We start from the raw sequence: 24,435 nt of genomic DNA on the forward strand, positions 1-24,435 counted from the left end.
CTTAAGGTTTTTCAAACATATTAGGATAACTAAGAAGCCAGTCAGGATACCTGGGTTATTGTGCCAGAAGTCCAATAGGATAGTGAATCCATCTAACCTATAAATCCCCTCACCTCTGAGTGACAGCATCACTTGTCAAAAGTCCTCTTTTCCCTCTCGAAAGGATAGATATGGATGATGTAGATTATATTGCTTCAGCCACAAAGGAGAGTAATTACAGCCAGTGGGGGAAGGGTAGTGTGTACTCGTAATAGCAGCTACTGACATGAAGACTCAGAAATGGGACAAATAATGGAGAAATCAAGAGGTAAAAAGACAGGGCAACTCACTGTTGAAAACCTGCCTCAGAGTGGCTTGGTAAACAGACCTCTGCTGCTGAGAGAGGAAAAGTTTGCCTGCCCTGTATCTTTCCTTTCCAGTGGAAGAGATGTCCATGTTTGAAGAGCCCGAATATTGCTAAAGAAAATGAATGTTTAAAAATAATACACAGAACTATTAAGAGGCATTAATAATTCTTTACAATATGTAATAATGTATTTGTTTATTTAATTTCAAAAAAATATAACTGCTCTGTATAAAAATAATTTATAAAATCTGTTCTCATACAATACGACCTGATACTACATCTCTTCTGCTACTGCATAGGCACTTAAATTCCACTTGTGATTATTTTTCTAAATGATTAGTGCTTATTGTGATTATTCTCTGGCTAATATATGTATGCAAAATGTGGCTGCAGGGATTTGCTTTTGTTAGCATATCCCCTCCCCCACCCTGAAACCTCAAGGCTCCAGACGTTGATGCTGGAGAGAAAATGGATGTGTGTGTGTGTGTGTGTGTGTGTGTGTGTGTGTGTGTGTGTGTGTACCTAACCTTCAAGTTGAGACAATGGTGGTGATATACGATAATAAAAAAAAAAACCATAAAGCTGCCCCTTGATCATGCCATTTTTAACATATTATTATGATTAGAGAAAAACTAAGAGTAAGCAAGAATGCTTTCAATTTCAGTGGGGGTAGTGCTTGCAAACAGCTTTATAGAGCATTTACAACTGGAAATTTAATATAACTGGGAATGGCATTTTTATTAAATAATGCTGTGATCTTCCAGACATGTTGCTAACCAGTGATCTCCCTTTAGCAAAATGCATAGGTAATCAACAACCCAGTCTGACAGTAAACTTGTTGGGGGATTAAATCTTAAAGGAAGGAGCCCATAGCCCTGGAGGAAGACTGAGTGCATGTTTCCGAGTCTTTGAAGGCTCATCTCAGTAGTCCCACTGCTAGAATGTGCTCTGTTGTCATAGCAACACCATCTCCTGCTTCATACAGGAAAGATTAGCTCTTACTGTGCAGAGGAGAGAATTTAGGGGAAGTCAGGCTAATCCCTGGGTGCACTTCCAGGGAAAGGTTGGACCTTGCCTGAGGGATGCTGGATCTGCAACGATAGAACTGGCCTGCCACAGACACTGGTATTTAAGTTGAAGAGCAGAATTCACCGTAAGTGTGAGCTCCTCCAGAGTAGCATACTGATGAATGAGGTTTGTGTAAGTCTTGTTGAAAACTGTCCCATGCAGCAGGAGAACGACTGCAGGAGACAGTGGAGAATGCCCATGTTTTCTGAGTTTAGCTAGCACTTAAAGGGTTACCAACTTAGTAACTCGAGGCAAAATTTTAGGTACTTTTTAAATATCCACATAAAATTCTGCAAGCATGGCAAAATTAGATGAGTGTGGGGGGGAAGGAATTATATGTTTCTGGCACTTAGTTTTCTGCATTTCAATTTGAAATTCCATAGAGAAAGGAATTTTCATTAGGAAAAAAAATCTGTATATCTAAGCAAGTTGTGTTTTTCAAAACCAAAAGTGGTGAAATTTCAGTTTAGGATTGCAAGCGTTCTTTTTCAATTCTGTATGCATTCTTTTAGAATCCTCTTAGAAGCATATAAGTGATATAATTCTTTTAAGGTACTTTTAGCATGATGAGAAGGTATTCTTTGAGGAAGAGTGAATTATTTAGCTATTCTATTTGGTGTTGGTGCTTCAACTTGTCAGCATAAAACATGTGCAATGTGTTAATCTTTCAGGATTTTCTGTTGCTTGCTTCAAATGGATTTTGTTTTGGATAATGTTTATGTGGGTTTGTTTAGGTTTGTTTCCCTCTTGGTTTGTATTTAAACAATTACTTCCACAATTACCATGGATTACATTCTTTTCAGCTTAAGCACTGGAAACCTTGTTATGAATTTGGTATATTTGATAGTAACATCTATTGTGAAGATGTCTTTTAAAAACTTCATTACTTCAAAGGACACGTTAAATTCACATACAAAAAAAATTTTAAAAGATTTCCAAAAACAGATAGACTCTATATACTATACTACTACTATGAATTTCACAATTATTATTGTCAGTGTGTATTACCTTGAGTGTACATATTTTTATTTTAAATATTCATGAGGAAAATTATACTGCATTCATATTTTTCAATTGTTTAGAACCTGAATATATATTTATAGTATGTATTTAGAAACTGGATTTTATTTGCCATGTGTACAATCCTAGGTTCCTAGTGTACTACACACTACAACATGACAGTCTAGGTTAAACATAGCCATTATCGTAAAAAATTTTAATTACCATTTGAAGTGTGCTGTTTTAATTTCTCAGAATGAAAGAGACTTGGGTGTTGCTGTGAAAACAGAGCAGAGATCACATGTGTACTCCATTTCTCTGGAAACCATACATCTTAGACTTACACAGTTGTATTAAAATGTTACATAAAATCATTCTCTTCCTGTGTTAGAAATATATACACAAAAAAAAGTACCCTGAGAGTCATCCCTGGTTCCTTAGCATTCAGACTGTGACTGTGCAGCCCCTGGCACTCTGAAGAAAAATGGAGACAAAGCAGGAAGTGAGCCCCTCTCAGCAACTGATTGCAAATTACTCCAACAATCTCTTTTTCAGTGATTCCTATCAGTAGTTCAGGCCAGGACTCTTAATTATAGAGAAAGAGGCAAATCTGCTGTATTTGCTCTCAAAATAAAATTTAGAATAGCTTATCTGACTTTATAGACTTTGGGAACAAATGAGAAAACTAATGACCTTATTCTGAAAAGTGAAATTTGGGGGTCCCTATATGGTGCAAAGCTCAGAACTGATAAGAACAGGACTAGGAGAGAAGAAAGATGGCTAAGAAAAAGCTAGCAGTATTTACTAAAAAATAGGATAAAGTATATAAATAGATAATGTTTAGAATTATAATTTTTAAAAGTTAGATCAGGGGTTTAGCCCATTTCCTATTTCAAATGAAGCTTTTCAAGAGGTATTTCTCACCAGTTTTTTTTTTAAAGAAGTTTTATATTACTTAATATTTTCCATTCCTTATTTTCTGCACTACGGAGGTAACTGACCTGGAGCCAAATGCTGTTAGATGAAGTCTAGTGGGAATTTGTTATCTCTCTGGGTCCAGTTTGGTCTGGTTCCTTATGTTGTACTGATGTTTTACTAAGTAAGGACCAGGTCATCCTCCAGAACCTCATTATCCCTTAAAAGACAACACTTCAGATATCTTAAAAAAGGAAGTTGCTCCTTCTGGTCCCAAAGGTTTGGAGTGCCATTTGGAAATTCCAGGAGTCATTTTAAGAATAATAATAAAAGATCAGAACATCAAGGTCTTCTAAAAGCTGTAGGATTCCTAGGTGTTTTGGTAATGGTCTAAACTTTTGCATGGGAAACCAGAGTAGAAGAGAGAAAAAGGAAGCAAAGGCATAAGAAATTCATGGCATGAATATATTCTAGAGAATATTCAACAAGAAACACAAGAGGCATTAATACATGATTTGTATAATGGTCTGTGGTCATGTATACTGAAGATATGTTCTGAAAGTGGAATTTTGTGCATTCATTTATTTGACCAAGAGTTTTGACATCTGCTAGGTAACAGGTGACAAGATAGGTGATCATAATTACAAAGAAAAATGCTGAAGTTAAGATTTTCATAGAAACACTCAGTATGGTGGTCATGACCAATAGTCAGAAAATCATATTATCCCATGGTAGGCAGTGAGACAAAGTAGGCACAGAAGATAAACTTGGTCAAGGATTCAATTCCATTAAAGATAGAACCTTCAAGACTTAAATGCAGGGTATAGTATATAGTAGACTATACCATACTATATTTTCTTCCTCTTCCTTTCAAGAGGAAGACGGGGGCTTCTTAGACCTGTGATGGTAATGAGAGGTAGCAATTAATTTGATTTTAGAGATCTAAATTTTCCTCTTTAAGACTTAAAAAAATTGATAATCACTAACTTACTCATGAAAGAGTATGTTTTTAGTCACACTTTTGAGTGAAATTTCAAAGCATCTTTAACATTTGCAGAATTACTTTACATATGGTTTCCTTATTGATAAATGTATATGATATGGTGATTAGACTGCTGAAACTTAACATTTATTTTTGATTTGTAGTATACTTCTTTTCAGTAGGACCATAAATATTTATCTTTGACTACTATACTGCAGTAGGTCTACAATTTAATAATTTTTAGCTAGGAAACTTGTACTTTGCTCTTGATGTTAATATATGATAAAAGTAAATTCAATACAAAAGGGGGAAAAGCATATATTCAGTTGAATTTTGGGGAAATATATTTTTGCTGGAATTATCTACGAGCTCAGGATATATATATATATATATATATATATATATATATATATATATATATATTAATCCAGATAATTGGCAGAATCTTCTATCACTGTAGTTCTTAAATGATAATAATGCTAATTGTCATACTAGTTAACAAAAACAACCTCAACAATTAAGAGTTATTTGGTGCTTTATAGTTTTTAACTATTGAGAAAATGAATCCTGTCAATAAAAGTTCTCTTTGTATCTCTATGGAAGAAAGAGAAATTTTCACATGTCTCTATAGTAAAATGGAAGAAAAAATAATTACAACTTCTCTATCTCTTGATAGATAACTGAATGTTCCTGTGATCATCTCCCATTTGTCTGGTGAGATAAACCCCTGATCTAATTTTGTAGATACACATTTACAGGTTGAAGTCTCAGAATTCTGTCTTGGATTGGAAAATCAAAAGATTGGATCTTTTATTAGGTCTATATGTTTCAAGAAGATATTCTAAATGGGCAAAGGTAATGGGAAGGCAGCCACCTTCTTCCTCAAAGAATATTTATCCTTTCACCTTTCTTATAATCTGCACCTTTTTATATTCATTATCTCATTTAATTATTAAAACACTGAAGACACATATAATTCCATTATGCTCCAGTTTTATTAGTGAGGAAGCTCGAAGTTATAAGGCCCAAGGAATATTTTAAAAGTCATATAACTAATACACAGAGAATTATTGCAGTTCGCTCTACATCTCACATTGTCATTTCGTAAAGGTAGCATAATAGTCAATTTTGGATGCTACATGGAAAAGTAGTGATAAGGAAACAATCATTTTTATTGTTCTTGTATTATAAATAAGTAGGCCACTGGTCACATACTGGTATCTCATATAAACTGTTATCCTACTCAAGGAAGAAGAAAATGATAAAGGCATTTTAACCTTTAAGAGAAATTATGTGATTCTGAGATTCAGAAGATTATTCATCCTTCTACAAAACCATCACCTACTGATTCATTAATTTATATTCATTCAATGAGAATTTTATATACTCCTTCTTTGGACTTGCTTTTGCCCCAGCACATACAGGAATTCAAGTGTGGAAAGTACTCTGATGAAGGTTACTGCAGTATACAATGCTGACAGAAAGGTGTGAAAACAAGTGGGGTTATCATCTTCAGCACGTGAATTTTTTCTTATTTATAGTACTGAGACAATAACTATTTCATGGATTGTTTGGGTAATTAAAGGAGATAATAAATATAAGAAATACTGCACTAAGCACTTAACAAATGACTATCGTCCCTTGTAGTTATCTGTCAATTTTATCTTAATTGCTGCTTGAAGTTTTCTTTCCTTTTTCTTTCTCCCTTCTTTGATTGTTATTTCTTCAGTATTATTTGATTGGAAAATTCATTAGTCTATGAATATCCAAGCTATCTCTCCTTTTTCTTACCTAAAAGTTTTGAAGGTGGTTAAAGATAACAGACACTTTCTCCAACATTTGATCCTCCATACAAATCGCTGAGATTCATAATAATTGGAATTAAAAATGGTGGTCACATTCCTCTAGACCTTAGGAAACACCATCATTCTCAATAGTTGCCATTCTGACTGATATGAAATCTCTTAGAGTACTTTTGGTTTTCATTTCTCTAACTGCTAGAGATGTTTACCATATATTTGTTGATTGATTATATATCTTCTTCTTAGAAGTGTCTGTCTGGTTTCTTGACCCATTTATTGATTGGGTTATTTGGTTTTTTGGTGTTAAGATTTTTTAGTTCTTTATATATTCTAGAGATTAGTGCTCTATCTGATGTGCATGTGGTAAAAAATTGTTCCTAATTAGTAGGCTCTCTATTTACCTCACTGATTGTTTCTTTTGCTGAGAAGAAGCTTTTTAGTTTGAATCCACCTCATTTATTATTTTTTGATATTATTAATTCTTGCACTCTAGGAGTCTCATTAAGGAAGTTGTTAAGAATACAAACAACAAAAAGTGTTAGTGAGGATGTGGGGAAAAAGGCATACTAATACATTGCTGGTGGGACTGAAAATTGGTGTAGCCAATATGGAAAGCAGTATGGAGAATCCTTGGAAAACTGAGAATGGAACCACCATTTGACCCAAAGGTGGTTCTGTATCCAAAGGACTTAAAAACAACATACTATAGGGACACAGCCACATCAATGTTTATGGCAGCAGAGTTCACAATAGCTAAACTGTGGAACCAACCTAGATGCCCTTCAATACATGAATGGATAAAGAAAATGTGATATATATACACAATGGAATATTATTCAGCATAAAAGAGAATAAAATCATGGCATTTGCAGGTAAATGGATGGAGCTGGAGAATATAATGCCAAGTGAAATTAGCCAATCCCAAAAAGCCAAATGCTGAATAATTTCTCTGATTTAAGGATGCTGGTTCATAATATGCTGTAGGGGTGGGGGATTGGAGGATTAGATGAACTCTAGATAGGGCAAAGGGGAAAGGGGGAGGGAAGAGAAGAGAGAGGCCATAGGGATAGGAAAGACGGTGAAAGGCAATGGTAATCATTACCCTGAGTACATGCATGAAGACATGAAGGATGTGACTCTACTTTTTGTACAACCAGAGATATGAAAAATTGTGCTCTATATATGTAAAATGAATTGTAATGCATTCTGTTATCATATATAACAAATTAAAAATTTTTAAAAAAGGAAAACACCATCACATGTTCTGGCCCAATTTTTCTTCTTACATGTAGAGAGAAAGGGGCTTGGGAGGAGGAATGTCTTCCAAATAATTCATTTTTAGAAGTGCACTACTATTAATAGCTAGGGAACTTGTCCTCTAATTCATAGATTTGATTGAATGAATTGGAGAAAAATGTAGGTAAAATTAGAGCCAGAAAAAACAAAGGACAATATGTATAATCAGGTCTTAAAAAGAATAAGCAGGGTGGAACACTGAGCCAAGAGAGAAAAAGGGTTTAGTTTTTGCTCTATATAATTTTATATTGTTGAACTATATTATATTTTAAAATTACAGGCAAAATTTACTGCAACAGAAGCATCCTTTAAGACTGTTATTTTTCTGATAAAATTGCTTATAGCTCATAACTTTTAGTAAAAAATAACCTTAGTATAAAATGTTTTCTGTATAATAGTATGTTAAGTTCAATAATCCACATTACAATATTGTTAATACACTGATTTGTGAAACAAGCTCAAGATAGATTTTAAAAGAAGAATAAGAAATTAACTTTGATTGATACAGCCTATAACTTCCAATCTTGTCTAATAATAGTTATTCCAATTAGTAAATGATCGAGGAAAGGAAAAAAAAATCCACTTATAACACTTTCAAAGAGGTTTAGAAATTAAAAAGAAAAACCAGAAGTCATGGCTTTAGTAGAGAATGCTGCACATGTGTATCCTCTCTGGAAATTGCTTTAAGCATGTAGGAAATGTAAGGGTGATAACCAGTTTTTTATTTTTTATTTTTTATACTTTAACTAATAAGGTCCCCAGGGAAGATTAGTTCCCTTATGAGGAATGAAACATGAGCTTCTCTTAACACCTGCCACATAGAGGACATTAGGGATCTTCTTTGCTTTTAGTTCTTCCCTCTGGTTGCCATTTCTCACAGTTGGGAGTGGGGAAAAAAGGCCCAAGAATGTGGGGACTTTTTCTATTCATTTTTGTTACAAAGTCTCACAGCATTGTTCCCAAGTTCTTCTCTTATGGTTTCTTTTCAGTTTAGAATTTTAACCTGTTATTTTAGTTTTGCTTCTCCTTGACCTCAGGACTTGGTTTTCCAACTGGCCCGTTCTCTCTTAAAATTTATATCCTAGTTTTTAACTTGTCAAGAGAAATAACAGTGCTAGAAGTAACATGATATTATTGGTAACACTCTCCTTTTAAAAATACTTGGTTTTGGAGTAATTATCAACTACAAGCAAAATATGTGTCATTGGACCTCTTATACAGAAAACTAGATTCATAACCTGGCACATATTTTCATGAATTGTTTTTCATGCTAGAGTATTTTTAGTTATCAGATAAATTTTTCTAAATAAATTTGACATCTTAATCATATTCTCTGTATTACTTCTAATCTTTTAGGCAGCAAGTAGATCTCTTAAAATAAAAGGACAAAAATCCAGCTTGGTAGTTAATGAAATGCATAAAGAAAAAGGAAGAGTCTCCCACTCTTCTCTCAATCCACTGCACTCTCAATGGATAACCTCTATTAATAGAGTTTAATATGTAAATCTCCAGAAAAGTTAAATAGACTTGTGATTGGTAAATGTTTAGATCATTATACCTTTTTAAGGAAATATGACCATCAAGATTTCAAAGATACACGTTTTTCATTTTTCATCATGAATTTGAATCAGTTATTGCAAAGAAAAGTTTGCCAATGGTTTTCTTAAGTTGTAATTTTTTTTATACAAGACGTTACCACAAAATACCCAACAATTTGAAAAGAATTGAAAGGTGGAATAATTTATCACCCAGTTTTGTTTTAGGGCAACCATTGATTCATTGTGGCAATGACAGAATTCTACCTTGACCCAATGATTTGGGTCAAAAAAGTAAATATACACCTTAACATTATCCATGCAGAAATGGAGGCTAAGCCAAATTAAAGACCAGCTCTTAAAATGTTGGTCTGCAGTGTCTGCAGAGCTGAAATGTGCAAATTAGAGACTCCATAGAGTCTGCTAAGCCAAAAGTAAGAACAAAAGTGCTTTCAGCTTGCTAATTAATGCTGCATGTCCAATTTGATTGCAGGAAAGAAAAAAAAAATACCAAGCCCTTTTGAGAAAAAGCATTGGCCTAGGTGCCAAGAAAACTGGGTGCCATTCTATTTTGCTGTGTAGTCCAGGACCCTCAGTAAACAGCCATGTCCTTTGAAATCAACATAATCATTTTAAAAGGGGGGGTCATATTAGCACTGTATTATCTTCCTGGAATTGAATGGCAAAAAGATGGGGGAAAATTATCCAATATATATATAATTCCAGGGGAAAAAACCATGATATAAGTATAATATGGTGCCAAACTTCTAATGCTCTGATGTTTATACTGTTTATATATTTTATAATCTTAATGAAAGTCTGCCAGGTCAAGTTATTCAAGGAGAAGTTAGTGAACTAATACCACTCCTCAAAGCTCAGTTACTAGTCCCTGGCAAGATAAGTACAGGATTTGGAACAAAACAATTAACTGTAGAACTTAATAATAATTCAATGGGCTTTGATATTGTGTATCTTTTTTTTCTTCTTATAAATACTTTATTGCTGGTTTAATTATATTATGTGAGCAAGAAGCAATATTTTTTTTTAGTTGTCAACGCATCTTTTATTTTTTTATTGGTTGCTCAAGACAATACAATGATCTTGACATATCATACATTTGATTCAAATAGGGTATGAATTCTCATTTTCCACGTGTACAGATTGCAGGATCACATTTGTTATACATCCATGTGTATACATACAGCAATCCTAGTGTCAGTTGTATTCTGCTGCCCTCCCTATCCCCCCTCCCCCCTCTCCCCTCCCATCACTATTCTCTACCCATACTACTGGGACACTTATCTCTCTCTCTTTTTTCTTCCCTTCCCCCTCACACCATCGTATATGTATTTTGTGAACCCATGAGGGTCTCCTTCTGTCTTGATATTGTGTATCGTTTACATTTCATGTTTTGAGGGTTTCTTTTCAACACAAACGACTCATTTCTGACAGATTGGAAATACAAAGACAGGGTTGTCTTTAGAATTGGTCATTTGAGCAGAACTGCAGTAGGAAACTGGTACTGTCTTAATACACCAGGGAGAGAAAACTGGCCTAATCTCTGCTCTTGGATTGTAGGGTCCTGAGAGATACCCAGATATTACCAATAAACATTTCCAAGAAATTTTATTATTCAAGTTGAAACAGGTACCCTTTATTAGCCAATTTTCTGCTCCTTCTCCTTCTGCCCTCTAACTCCCAGCTATCTACATCTCTCTCCTGTCCATCTCCTCTTCTTCTCCCACTCATCTCCACTCCCTTCTCTTTCCCTTTCCTTATCATGACTTGTTTTCTCTACCATTACCCTTAATATTTCCTGATTTTATCTACTCTCACCTTATTAATTCATGCAATAAAATTATAAAGTCTAAATTATAAAGTCTATAAAGAAGAATGACTTTATGACATTTGCTTGCAAATGGATGAGTCTGGAGACTATCGTGCTAAGTGAAATAAGCAAATCCCAAATAAAATTATTTAGACTATCTTTACATCAATCAGTCAGTAAAGACAGAACTACTCCAAAACTTCAATTTCATAGAGAACTATATTCTCTTTATGTTTTCAAAAGGAGTATATGTGCCTACATCCCTATACCTTTCTTCCTTTTTTTCACTTGTCTATTGAGCAACTTATTTAGAATTTAATGAGCCCTTACTATTTATCAAGCATAGTGGCTTTTACCTTGCTATATCCCTGATTCTTTTTTCCTCTGCCTCTTCACAAAAGTTAAAATAAGCAAAAGTAGTTAGACAATTGGAATTCAGGATCCTGTGAATATTTAACCTGGGCACATGCAGTTTCAGGATTCATTTTTCTTGCATGTATACTTTAAAAGAGAGGTAATGTTAAGATAAAACATAGTGTATAAATGCCACATTTTTTATCCATTCGTCTATTGAAGGGCATCTAGGTTGGTTCCACAGTCTTGCTATTGTGAATTGTGCTGCTATGAACATCGATGTAGCAGTGTCCCTGTAGCATGCTCTTTTTAGGTCTTTAGGGAATAGACCGAGAAGGGGAATAGCTGGGTCAAATGGTGGTTCCATTCCCAGCTTTCCAAGAAATCTTCATACTACTTTCCAAATTGGCTGCACCAATTTGCAGTCCCACCAACAATGTACAAGTGTACCCTTTTCCCCACATCCTCGCCAGCACTTATTGTTGTTTGACTTCATAATGGCTGCCAATCTTACTGGAGTGAGATGGTATCTTAGGGTGGTTTGGCCCTTTAAAAAAAAAAAGATAAAACATAGAAATTTGAACCTTAAAAAATATTAAGAATATCATACATATAATTTGCATTGCTCCTTTTAATAAAAGCAAAAACTATAGTCAAGCTAGAATTTTATTTAGACCATTCTTTTGCTTTGCCTTTAAGACAGCACTCATAAATATGAGGAAACAGTTCATTTTCTGAGGCATGAGTCACTCAATTACAGGACATTTTGAACTATTGCTTACTAAGAACAATTATATGTAGTAGTGCCGCCGAGTGATTTGTACGTAAAAAATGTGAAACTTTTTTCTGTTTAATTTGTTTTATGATGTTGCATTGCCTCATTTACTATGGCAAATTGGTTAGTGTAGTCTGTTGATGAGTAGTAAGAAAAAGGTACATTTTAAGGGAAATTATTTAAATAGAATAAAATTTTAAAATGCCATGTCTTGGCTAATTATGGTCCAGAAAAATCATGTACCACCTATGTCTACAAAGCATCTATGAATTTTTGTCAGAAAAACAGACAGTACATAGTATCCCATAAAAAGAAGGAGTTTCTGACCTTCAGAAATGATCACAGATGGCCCAGTTTCTTTCCATGACTGGTACATTCTGTGTCACCACATTTGGGTGAAGACATGAATTCATTGTCTGGAAAGGTATGTGGTGGAGAATGAAGAACCAGACTGTGGTGTCAGCTGTTTCTGAGTGCTTATTGGACCCTGGAACTTGTGGGACTAAGGGGAAGCCATTCAAATAGGATCCCCAAATTTGTCTCCAGTGACAGTGGACAACCTGGACCTGCTTTGAGGATTATATATAATGAATTAAGTACCCAACATATTTATTTTAAATACACTATTTAATCACTAAAATCTTTTGTGGACAGAAAAATAATGATGATAGAGAAGCAATGATCATTTGGGTAAAAATTATGGGTTACCAGATATCCCTCTCCTCGATGTATATTCAAAGGAGTTAAAATCAGCATACTAGTGCAACCCAGCCTTATCAATGTTTATAGCAGCACCATTCACAATAGCTAAGCTATGAAAGCACCCTAGAAGCCCATCAACAGATGAATGGATAAGGAAATTTTGGTATATATACACAATTAAATATTATTCAACCATAAAGAAGAATGACTTTATGACATTTGCTGGTATGACATTTGGAGGCTATCATGCTAAGTGAAATTAGCCAATCCCCAAAAACCAAAGGCTAAATGTTCTGTCTGATATGTGGATGCTAATATACAACAAGGTATGGTGGGAAGGATAGAAGTTCAGTGGATTAGACAAAGGGAAATTAATGGAATAAAGGGAGATAGGAATAGGAAAGACACCACTGTCTGACATAATTTTCCTAAATACATATATGAATACACCATAGTGAATCTCAACATTGTATATCCACAAAATTGGGATACTAATTGGAATAAGATACATTCCATGCTTGTATAAATATAGTAAAATTGATTCTACTGTCATGTATAACTAAAAAGAACAAATAAAAATATTTTTTAAAAAAGAATGATGTGTCACAATAATGGAGATTGTGATTTCAGGGATCTGAGAATCATGCATACAGCACAGCCAGGCCACGAATTAACCTTAATCTCATTGAGTTTTATACAGGTTATCATATAATTTATTGTCCAAACCACAATAAATCTGAAAGTCAAACAGAGCATGATTAATAATTTTATACCAAGACAGAATGAGGCAGACCTGTCCCTCCATGGTATCTTCTGTTTCCATTTGTCTCCCCATCTTGGCTTTCTCTATTGAATTTGACTCACCCATAAGCCCCTGCAACTCCTCTTGCCCAGTGCTTCCTTGTGACTTTTAGTTCTACTGCAACTCCTCTCTATGCAAATAGTTTGGACATTTAAATTTTATCATGCACAAGAATCTTCTGAGAGTGTTGATAAGATGCAAATTCTGATTCTGTAGGTCTGGGGTAATGCCTCTAAGTCTGTATTTTTAACAGGTTTTCAGGTGATTTTCATACAACCATTGGTCCATACACTGAAAAGAAAAATGTTAGTTTCAAGACATGGACTCCTTTGCACTAATTCACATTTCTAGTTTGACCTCATTTGGTATGATTTGACTCATGGTTTGATGACTCTTAAGTCAGGTATCTGCCTTGGCAGTATGGACGAGGATACCTCATGTAGTTACCAAGGTAGAGAGTTGTTGGCAAGTTCATCAGTTCTAGAAGGGAAAATAGAGGAGATTTACCCACTCAAATCATAAAAGCAATGTAATTAATTTTCATACTTACTCTCTTTTTATTTTTTATTTGTTGCCTTTAGTTATATATGACAGTAGAATTTATTTTGATATATTCATACAAGCATGTAATATATCTTATTCCAATTAGAATTCCAGTTTAGTCTAATTGCATGGATAACCACAGAGAAAGAACGTTGGAAAGGGGCCATCACCAGTGAACATGGAATCAAGTCATTCAAAATGAAGTAAATGTTTCCCTACTAGATTAGGTCAAGAAATGAGGGTTTTCAAGATAGAATCTGCCACATTTAATGCAATGAAAGATTTTTTAAATGGCCATGCTTATGTGAGATTTGTGTAGCAGCATAAAACATGGATTGGGGGAGTATTTTCAGCTGCTCTTGACTAATTAGAAATAATCACAGTATGGGGGCTCTTAATTTGGTATTGTTCAGAGTTTAAATTGATACATTCCATACATTAACTTAAATTATTTTTTCTTAACAGTCAACAAGAGATATTTTAAATTTTGATTTGAGGCAAACCTAATGATTTCACAGAAACATAAAAGAAAATGATCATATACACTACTACTATGAAAAGAACACTGTTGCATAGGAATCCTTACAGTGTTAGTATCCCCCCCCCCCCATCAAACTTAGTCTGACATTACTTCTGGCTTTTTACAATGACAAATAAAGCATCAACAAAAGCAAGATGTTTCGTTGGACTGAATTTTTTAAATTATATTTCCTCTTGGTGATTTGCTATGTATACTACTTCATGTAAAGGCATATTAAAGCAAGATCCAAAGTCCCACTTAAGTGTGTGAAAAGATAATATATGATCTACAAAGATGTGAACTATGCAAATCATGAGCTTAGAAAATAGGATCAAGATGGAATCATCGACTTAAGGTCTTCAGACATTTTCTAAATATTCACTACAGAGCATAATGCTACCTTCAAGGCATACAGCAATTAAACTTTTTTTTTAAAAAAAAATTCTAGTTTCTGTCATTTCCCTATTTATAATTCAGGGCATTTGGTCATGAGTGATGGTATTGTTCTTGGAGGGTATTCCTTCTACTTCAGTACTCCTTACATTAATATCTAACAATTATCACCTTATTTTTGACATTTCCCAGGATATTTCTCTCTAGTCCCATGATGCCTGGTCCCAGTGTGCTTCACAGAATATCTATTCTCCTACTTACTGGAGAGGTCCTGACCTTCAAATTTGTTCTAGTCCACCTTCATCATCATCCCCTTTCCCCCAACCTATTAGTAAGCCTGCCTTCCTTGAGAGACAATATAGCTTAGAACAGAATGTGACATGTGGCACTAAGTGCCAGCTTCACTATACATTAGCTGGGCTACCTTTAATGAATCATAGGATCTTTTTATAACTCAAACGTGTTCACATTAGTAAAATGAAGCAAGTAATACCCACCTACTTTACTTTGAAGGATTGCTATAAAGTATATATTAATTCAGTTTTGAATAACCCCTTTTTAAAAAGAAAAATACCAGTCATGTTACTGTTCTTCTTCAACAAAAGGAGCTTAATTTCTTAATGTTAACATTGGTTTTCTTTTATGTCACATATTGACAGATTATTCTCTTATAATTTTTCTCTTCCTATGGATTCAAATCTTTAGTAAGTCTCCTAAAATGTTATTATCATTTGATATCACTCAGCCTTAAATATCAGATAGAGTTGGTTTGGGTTATAATTATCATGGTCAGTCTGCACTCTTCTAATCAGGATGATATCAAAAATTCATCTGCATTTGTGAAAACATGATGGTTCAGTTTCTGCTAATTGAAGAAGCTTAGGCCCAAAGCCTTTGTGGTAGTGAATGGAATGTTGTAGCAGCCTATTTGCTGTGATTCTAGGTTTCTATGAAGTGCTACAAAGATTCAGATCACAATTTTCAATTGAGTAGTTCTCTTAGGGCCTCCTAAATCGGAAGTTAACTCATTTCTTCTCCCATATAACATACCACCTGTCGTTCTCAGGCAGGTTCCTCTCACAGTATCAAAATATGTACCTTCTTCTGAGGAATGGGAGTGAGATTGAGACAGAAATTTGGTCTGAAATCAGAAAACCATTTCCTAATTTTACATTTGTCTCTGCTTCTGTGACTTGAGAAAGTCTGCATTTTATCTCTCAAGCTCTTTAAAATGGGAAAGCTGACAGTGTTATTCACATATGACAGTTTTGAATATTGTAAATGTAATAACCACCTAAATGACTTGTATGATTAAAGCATTTGAAAGTTTAAAGCAATTGATACTACTGAGATGAATCTATTATAGTTCTTTATGTTTCAATAAATCAGAATAATTTGGTTGTTGTGGAAGGATACCAATCCTTCAACAAGTATCTAAATCATAATAATGCTTTAAATTTGTCACCAAAACTCTCATTGAATTCCCATCCTTTAGGATGCCAGTAAGATAATTAACACCTCTAAAATTAAGAGTGATGGGTTTTTACTTCATTGAGAGAGAGAAAGAGAGAGAGAGAAAAGGATTGAGACCAAAGGAAGACTTGTGAAAATATCTTGGATATCCAATAATGAATTGACATGAGGAAAAAACTCTCAAATATTGACTATAATAACATCAAGGGAGTTGGAAATCAGAAATCTTAAGGCCACAGTAAGATAAATTGCATCAGCTGGGATACAATCTGGAAAATGGAGCCCATTCTATGTCATCTAGAAGAGCTTTATACAAGGCACTATTTACCATGGTGTTGGAAGAACTGAAAAACCAAATAGAGGATAATGAAGCAACCCAGGAATTGATAATAGAAGAGACTGCTTTTAAGCCAAAAGAGGAGGAAAAGAGCTGGTGTCACTAGAGCCCAAGAGGCAATGCTGCGGATCCCTTCCCAAGGGTGATTCTTCCTGGCAGGAACTGGGATACAGACAAGAGATACTCCATGCCTAGACAGAAAGATTACCTGAATCAGAGAGGGTGCATATGTAGGGTAGGGGAGACACACACAGGCATTTTCTCTTTGTTCTATGATTTGTCTGTGCCAGTGTCTATGTCTAAACAGTGTCATAAGGCAATAGGCAAAGTTACCTAAGAATGAAAGTTACCTAATGATGTTTGCAAAGGAAGAAAGAGAAGTGGATCTGAGAGAAGACCAACCAATGACCAGTGTGTAAGATTAAGGGGAGTACGTGGGCCCTCTGGGGTATTTATGTTAAGATTTACTTGTCTTGTAAATTCTCCCTGCATCAGAATGTTGGGGATGAGAGCCTCAGACTCCTCCCTGAGCAGCCCTGGCATGCTCACTGCAGAGGGAGAAGATCTTCTGGGAGGTGAGGGCAGGAAGTTTGGGGATAAGAATTGGCAGAGTAGGCATTCTAATCATTCACCTCTAAGCTACTCTAAAAGGCTGGGCACCTAACAGATCTACCATGATCACAGGGTTTCTCCCTTTGCACAGGGTGCCCAAATGCAACACACTTCCCCAGCTAGCTAATGGCAGAGGATACCAAGAGAAAAACCTTTCATTCCGCAATTAGAGATAAAAGGCTTAAATTACAGGTACCTGGTTGAAGTAACATTTTTCTGGGGAGGAACTGTAGTCAAGGATAATCAGCCAATCAATTTGTCAATCTATTCCTCTGCAAATTGACATACAGAGAGCCAGCATGCACATGACCAGCTAGAGGATTAGCTATCCAGAGGGAAAAGAAAGCATGAGGGACCCAGAGAACAAACTGATGATTTTAGCAATCGCTCTGGGGTGACAATCTACCTACTATGTGAGCAAAGCCCACAGTGACTTCAGCATATGTGAATGCGTAGAGGGCACATAGTTCTGCTTCATAGGGACCATAAGGATTCTAATAATTCTAATCACCCCTTAAAGAACTTCCTTCCCAGGAGTGGATTAGTCAAGGTCATCAAGGTGATGCTTTTCCCAAGATAAGATCTGAAGCTTTTGAATTAGACATTTACATAAACGCTTGGAGTAAAATCTTATCCTTTCATGAATGCTAAAAATGGATCCACTCTGGCAGTAGTACTTTTGTTTTGATAAAAGGAATGAATAATTACTTTGGGCATTTTTTTCTGAAATTTTCTCAGAGATTCATAACACAGGATCAATATATCCTCATACTCAATCTTTGCCAACCTGAATTTCAGGTGTATCAGTCTATTTAGTTAAATTGGAATCCACAGTTGCTTCCTATGATTACATATTCAACCAGCTAGTTGTTGGATATAATCTGTATTACTTTCTCACAAATGGCTAAAATTTTGTATAAGAAAGGCTTCTAGAGTTACTGACTCCAACCAGGATAAATTAAACCCAAAGTTGTTGAGCTTGAAGCTTTTAGTACCGAAATTGATCTGAATTTTTAACAATCCCCCTAGAAAATCCTGAGGTAATTAAAATTTGAGAAACCTGATGCACATCTCTCATAATTCTTTGTGGTGTTACAGATCCTTACACATGGTAGAAAATCCCTTATATTTGTCACTGTATCCATGTTATGTTGCTATGTAAAAATTATCACCGCCTTGACAGATTAAAACAGCACCTGTATCTCAGTGTTCTATGGCTCAGAAGTCCAGCAGACTCTACTGGGTTCTTTATCACAAGGTCAAAATAAAGGTCTCAGGCTGGTTAGGCTCTGATGTAAAGGCTCTACCCTGTCTCAAAATAAACCATCAAAAAGGGCTGGTGATGTGGCTCAGTGGTTAAGTGCCCCTGGGTTTAATTCTTTGTTTAAAGAAAATATCTAGGTTGTTGGCAGAGTCTAGTTCCTTCTGGCTATAAAACTGAGGTCATTGTTTCCTTGCTGGTCATTAGAAGGGACTTCTGTCAGTGTCTTAAATCTGCCTCTGCATTTCTGCTTACGAGGTTTTTTTCCATCTCCAAGCCAGCAATGGCATATTGAAAAACATCTGTGCTGTGACTCTCTTTGACTTCTTCTTTTTTAAAATTTTTTAAAATTTTTCTTTTTTATTTGTTTTAATTAGTTACACATGACAGTACAATGACCTTGACATATCATACATTTGAATCAGATGGGATACAATATCTCATTTTTCTGAGTATACAGGTTGCAGAATCACATTGGTCTCCCACTAAGCAGAGAAAGCTCATGTGATTAGATCAGGCCTGCCCGGATAATCTCCTTATCTAAGATCAACCATTCCACATCACATAACAGTGATGGGAGTGATTTTTAATCACTGGCAGATCCTGAAAACTAGGGTGTGTAATCTTGGGTAGGAAGTGTCTCTTAGATTTCCTCCTATCACAGCCTCTTAAATAATAATATATGGTAAGTTGTTAAAAGAAAAAACCTATAAGCCTGTAGAAAGAAGGCTCACACTCTTCCTCAAGCAGACACTAAGTAGCTATCCAATTATGAACTCCTGTGATGGTCCATTTCAATTAATAGTTATTAAGTATTTACCAGGTGCCTATCAAAATTAATAAATGAATAAGAACTTTAACTTTCCCGTAGTAGTTTACACTCTAGAGATAGGGAAACTTCTTTGATCTTTAGATAATTTTATCAGAATTATTTCTCATATATTATAAAAAATAATTCTGTATAACTTCTAAGCTTTGATTTCTATATTCCTAGCAGGTAATGAAAATGTTAAAATTGGGAATATTTGACTGACTTATATCTTTCCCATCCTTCTTCAAAGTAATCTCTTTACAGGCTAAGCACCCTTAGTTCTTTGACTATGTTTCATTAAATGGCTTCAAATCTCTTCAATATATAACTTATATTCTTAAAGGAACACAGTCAATTCACTTCACATTTCTGTTCCTCTATTTTCTCAAATATTCCTGCTAGTTTTAATGTGGCTAGTTTTGTACTCACCCAGGATATAAGAGCGTCTCAACTAGTTCCTAGATTTTTCATAGGGAAATTGTGCTGAATATTTTTGTTAAGTCAAATTGTCTGTGAGGAGAAGGAAAGCCCAAAGTTTCCTATTCCACCATCTTGCTATTCCTGTGTTTTCTCAAAAGTTTTTTTTTTTTTTAGATTAAAATAAATGGTGTTTGGCTAAATCAAGCAAAACCAATATAGAAATATTGATCATCAATTGAAGGAGGACTAGAGGATCTTCCAGAGTATGAAGGAGTTGAGCACATAATAACATGGAAAGGCAGGAAATAGAAAAATGATGGCAACCTCAGTGATGGTAGTTTTTAGACTTTTCTCTCTGGAGGTTAACATAAAAAGATCTAGTTCTAACATAAAAAGATCTATTTCCTCTGTTTCACATCTTCAAATTCTTCCAAGGTTGCATGAGAACATGCCTACTGTAGCCTATACTTGTGAATTAGGAGGAGAATGCGTGCACCAGATTGCTATCCCTGTGCTCCTATGTGTCTCACCATCACACAACTTTCTATGCATCCAAAGATGCTTCTATCAAGTACTTACCATGTAGTTCTTTCTTTTTTTTTTTTACTTTTTAAAATTTATATATGACAGCAGAATGCATTACAATTCTCTTTATACATATAGAGCACAATTTTTCATATCTCTGATTGTATACAAAGTATATTCACACCAATTTGTGTCTTCATATATGTACTTTGGATAATAATGATCATCACATTCCACCATTATTTATAATCCCTCGTCCCCTCCCTTCCCCTCCAACCCCTCTTCTCTACCTAGAGCTTGTCTATTCCTCCCATGCTCCCTCTCCTCAATCACATACATCGACATATTTTCCAGGATGGACCTAAATTTAAGTCATGTCCAACTGTGGCATGTTGTTGAGATAACATATTTGTATGAAGCCCAGTGATGTTCATTCCTCTTTTAGTTCTGAAACAACTGAAATTATGGAATTAATGGATTAATTTATATATTTACCAAGCACTCTGTATTCAATAGTTGAGACAAAAGTTACGTAAATGAGGAATGAGACACTGGAAAACAAAGAAATCCAGATAAACATTGTATTCTTAGTTTTGTATCTGGTTCCAAATCGCAAGGTTTATTTATGACAACCAAGTTCCCACTACATATTCCAGAGTTTAATTTATTCAGCTGTCAATTCAACTGCTCAGGGACCTTTTCAGGATGTCATGGAATGAGGTCTTGCTTCTGGCTACGCTCTCTGAGGTTCTACCTGCTAACCCTTTTTGCCTTTAGTCAATTTTTGTTCCCTAGATAGTCAGGATTAATGACCTCAGCCAACACATGAGCCTCTTTTTTTAATAGATTCCCTTAGTTGCCTAAATGATGTGAATGATTGGTGTCTAAAACTCTCTTATTGGAAGTGTCCCCCTGTAGGCCAGCACTGCCTACATTTGTAGGGAGGAATGGAGATGAGTGTGTCTTGTGTCTCTAGAAAGTCTTGTACTACAGATTAATACTGGGGCTTTGAGAGAGAGCTAGCCCCAGCTTTCAGTCGATGGTTTGGGATATACTACATCCCGAAAGGCAGCCCGTTCAGGTCCTGTGCTATCTATCTCCCAGTGAGAGGCATTGCTACTCAGGTTTTAATACTTCCTCCCATTTTTTTTTTTTTAAATAAGACCACTAGTTTGTCAGTGACAGAGCAGAGACTAAGAGTATTAACTCCAAAGGAAATTCTCAACCTGTTTCATTTCTTTTACTGGGCTGTGGTTTCCTTGTTTTACATCAATGTTGTATGGGGAAAATTTGCAGTGTATAAACCATCCTGAGATCTGTAGGTGGTGGCGTTAAAGGAAGAATTGGCAAGAAATGCAGGACCAAGATGAGAGTAAATGTTCATAGTGCTGAAGATAAGTCACTACCCCAGCTAGAATTAAAGGAATTCAATAAAACTGCTTGGCCCCATTGAAGTTTGCAAGTTTCCCAAAGTGTTCTGTACTTTCTTAAGATCATATGATTGGCCACTTTGCTGCCAGTATGAGTACAGATCATGTGGTGATGGACCATGTGGGCCAGTTCCTGACCATGTGTGTATACTCTGTTCTTTCTGCTCTGAGTGCCACTCTCTTCATGATCTCACTGAGAAAACCTAGGTTTGACAAGAAGGATAAGTCATATTTACAGGAAACATCATACCGTAGATCTAATAATAAAGATTACCTTCTATTCTAGTCATGTTTTGATATACATAGTTGCGAACACAGATATTTTAACACAGTTCTTAGCATCTTATGAAATATTTCATCCTTCTTTTTACTACTTGTATTTTTAAAAAATCATTCAAAATGTCTTCGGTAACTATCCAAGAAATAGTGAATATAATAATCTTAGACTAGCTTTGTTATAAGGAGAGTAAACAAAAAGATTTATCGCATAAAGTTCTGTCTATATAGTAGATTTCCTTCTCCATCTGTGCTTATCCACGAAAATAATGGTAGGCACCACTGCTGAGTTTCACAGGATCGTGGAAATCTGATCATCATCAGCTGACATTTTTCATTTTCATTCAATTGTTTATTAAGAATTTCTTTTAACATAATACATAAAAATTAAAGAATAAGCTGTTTAGTGGTGAGTTTTGGGCAATCTGTTCATGCATCGCTAGGTCCTGAAAAAGCCCATTTCTATGTATTGCACTACCATTTGATGAAAGTGTGCTATTGATCGTGTTCAAATATGTTGAATGGTTCAGGTGGTATTCAGTCCATGGTGGCCAACTAGGTAAAGAGTCAAGAGCAGTTGTCAGAATGCAAAGTCACCCAGTGAAAAATACAGTACCTTACGCTGAACCTTTGGTTGTACTGACAAAAATTCTTCTATAGGGGGTTGCTTTAGGCTCCATACAGAATCTGTGATATATACCAGGATACCATCTAATACCTACCATCTAATCTGTTTTCAAGTACTTACTCCTCTGGGCAGGTAGGTGGGTGGTTCTGTGACTTAAACAATAATCCCAACAGCACTACAGGAATAAATTTGAAGTCAGCCAAGATCCTGTCCAGTTCTAAGACACTTGTTCCAAATATAAGCTTTTTTGTAACGAGTCTTGTTTTCTTCGTTGCTTTCCAGCTTTTCAGAATACTGTATTTTCCGATTTATTATTGGCACAGTAAAAATGAAACAAAACAACAACAACAAAAAAACCCACTTGATTTATAGCTGGGCTAAATGCTAATTTAGGGCAATTTCCTTTTGAATCACATTAATTTTAGCTTCAATTAGAACATTTCTTTTCAGAATTACTTACCCTAAATCTGTGACAATTGTTCATATAACTTAGTTATCAGTTAATGAGAATTCATGATAAGTCCATGAACCATTTCTTTCTACAAATTGTCACATTGTTTTCCAATAGAATGAATATTATTACATGACAGTTTCTTATTTCTATTACCCAATCAATGTGTTTTCTGGTATATTTTTGCCTATGTCCTGTCAGCTTTCTTTGAAAACATTGAACTGCTATGTAATAATTACCTTAGATTTATTTAAAATTTAACATGAGATTTTATCATGCATAGTACTTGTTGTATGAAATGGAACATCAAAACTTCCACAGTATTAATTGTTTGGGTTCTAACTTGTGGCAGAAAATTGCTTTACAAATGAGTTCCCAATACATAAATGTCATACACAGATATGTCAATGTATTGCTTGTGACATTTGTTCTATTTATCAATATCAATATCAATACCTACATCTATAACTACAGCAATATCTATAGTGTTAACCTTGTATAAAATTCTAGGCTGGATTCTGTTGAACAACACAAAGAAGCATAAGATGTAAAATGCTACCTTGTGGAAATTTACTGTTAAGTAGATTAACAAAACATATTTTTAAAGTCACAAGATGACAAAGTGTTAAAAGCTGAAATATCAGACTAAACAAACTCCCACTGAAACCTGCCTTATCAGGACCAGGGTTAGGGATTTGAGACCCTGTGACAGTTCTGATTATTTAGGTGCAATTTAAGACAGGTGAAATAAGTAGCATGGCATCTAGTTCAAAAACATTTATCCTGGAATCCATGAATAGATCAGTGCCACAACTTGAGAGGGAGTTAGATGAAGAAATTATATGAATATATACAGATGAATATATATAAATAAATATAAATGTATGTAAATGAATATATATATACCTATATGTGTGTATATATATATATATATGTGTGTGTGTGTGTGTGTGTGTGTGTGTATATTTTCATTTACCACTAACTGAAATTTAACATTTTATTCTGACTGTAGGCAATAAAACACAGTGATATTCACAGTAACTGTGACTTTGGCAGCAGACTAAATCACAGATATTTTCAAATCACCTTGTAGAATATCAAAATGTTTATGCATGTCATTTTCCATAAAATACAAGTTATTTAAAACCCTAAAAACAAGTCAACAAGTAAGGTAAAAATAATGTTTTATAAATTGTTTGGATAATTAAGAAGCCATTGAAAAACTATTCCATTACTAAACATTTAAAACATGAATCATATTGGGATTGGGGAAAGTTTTGTTATGGTCCAATTGATAGTGACTTAGAGATAGGAATGGAAGTAAACAGACTTTCCTCAGACCAGATTTGTA

At 34.9% G+C, this 24,435-nt stretch overlaps 1 protein-coding gene across 7 annotated transcripts in view; it reads left to right on the forward strand.

Moving 5' to 3' along the window:
• The window catches only part of Nol4 (nucleolar protein 4), a 308,705-nt gene that overhangs the window by 145,637 nt on the left and 138,633 nt on the right, over positions 1–24,435 (forward strand). Inside the window, exon 1 of one of the 7 annotated variants that reach the window (XM_005325598.4) lies at positions 1,336–1,499. The exons of the other annotated variants lie outside the window; for them this stretch is intronic. The gene's annotated coding sequence lies outside the window, so the exon portion shown is untranslated. Of the gene's footprint in view, positions 1–1,335; positions 1,500–24,435 lie in introns of those variants that run through there. 7 annotated transcript variants of the gene reach the window in all.

Source organism: Ictidomys tridecemlineatus, chromosome 13 (assembly GCF_052094955.1).
Source record: "Ictidomys tridecemlineatus isolate mIctTri1 chromosome 13, mIctTri1.hap1, whole genome shotgun sequence".
NCBI lineage: Eukaryota > Metazoa > Chordata > Mammalia > Rodentia > Sciuridae > Ictidomys > Ictidomys tridecemlineatus.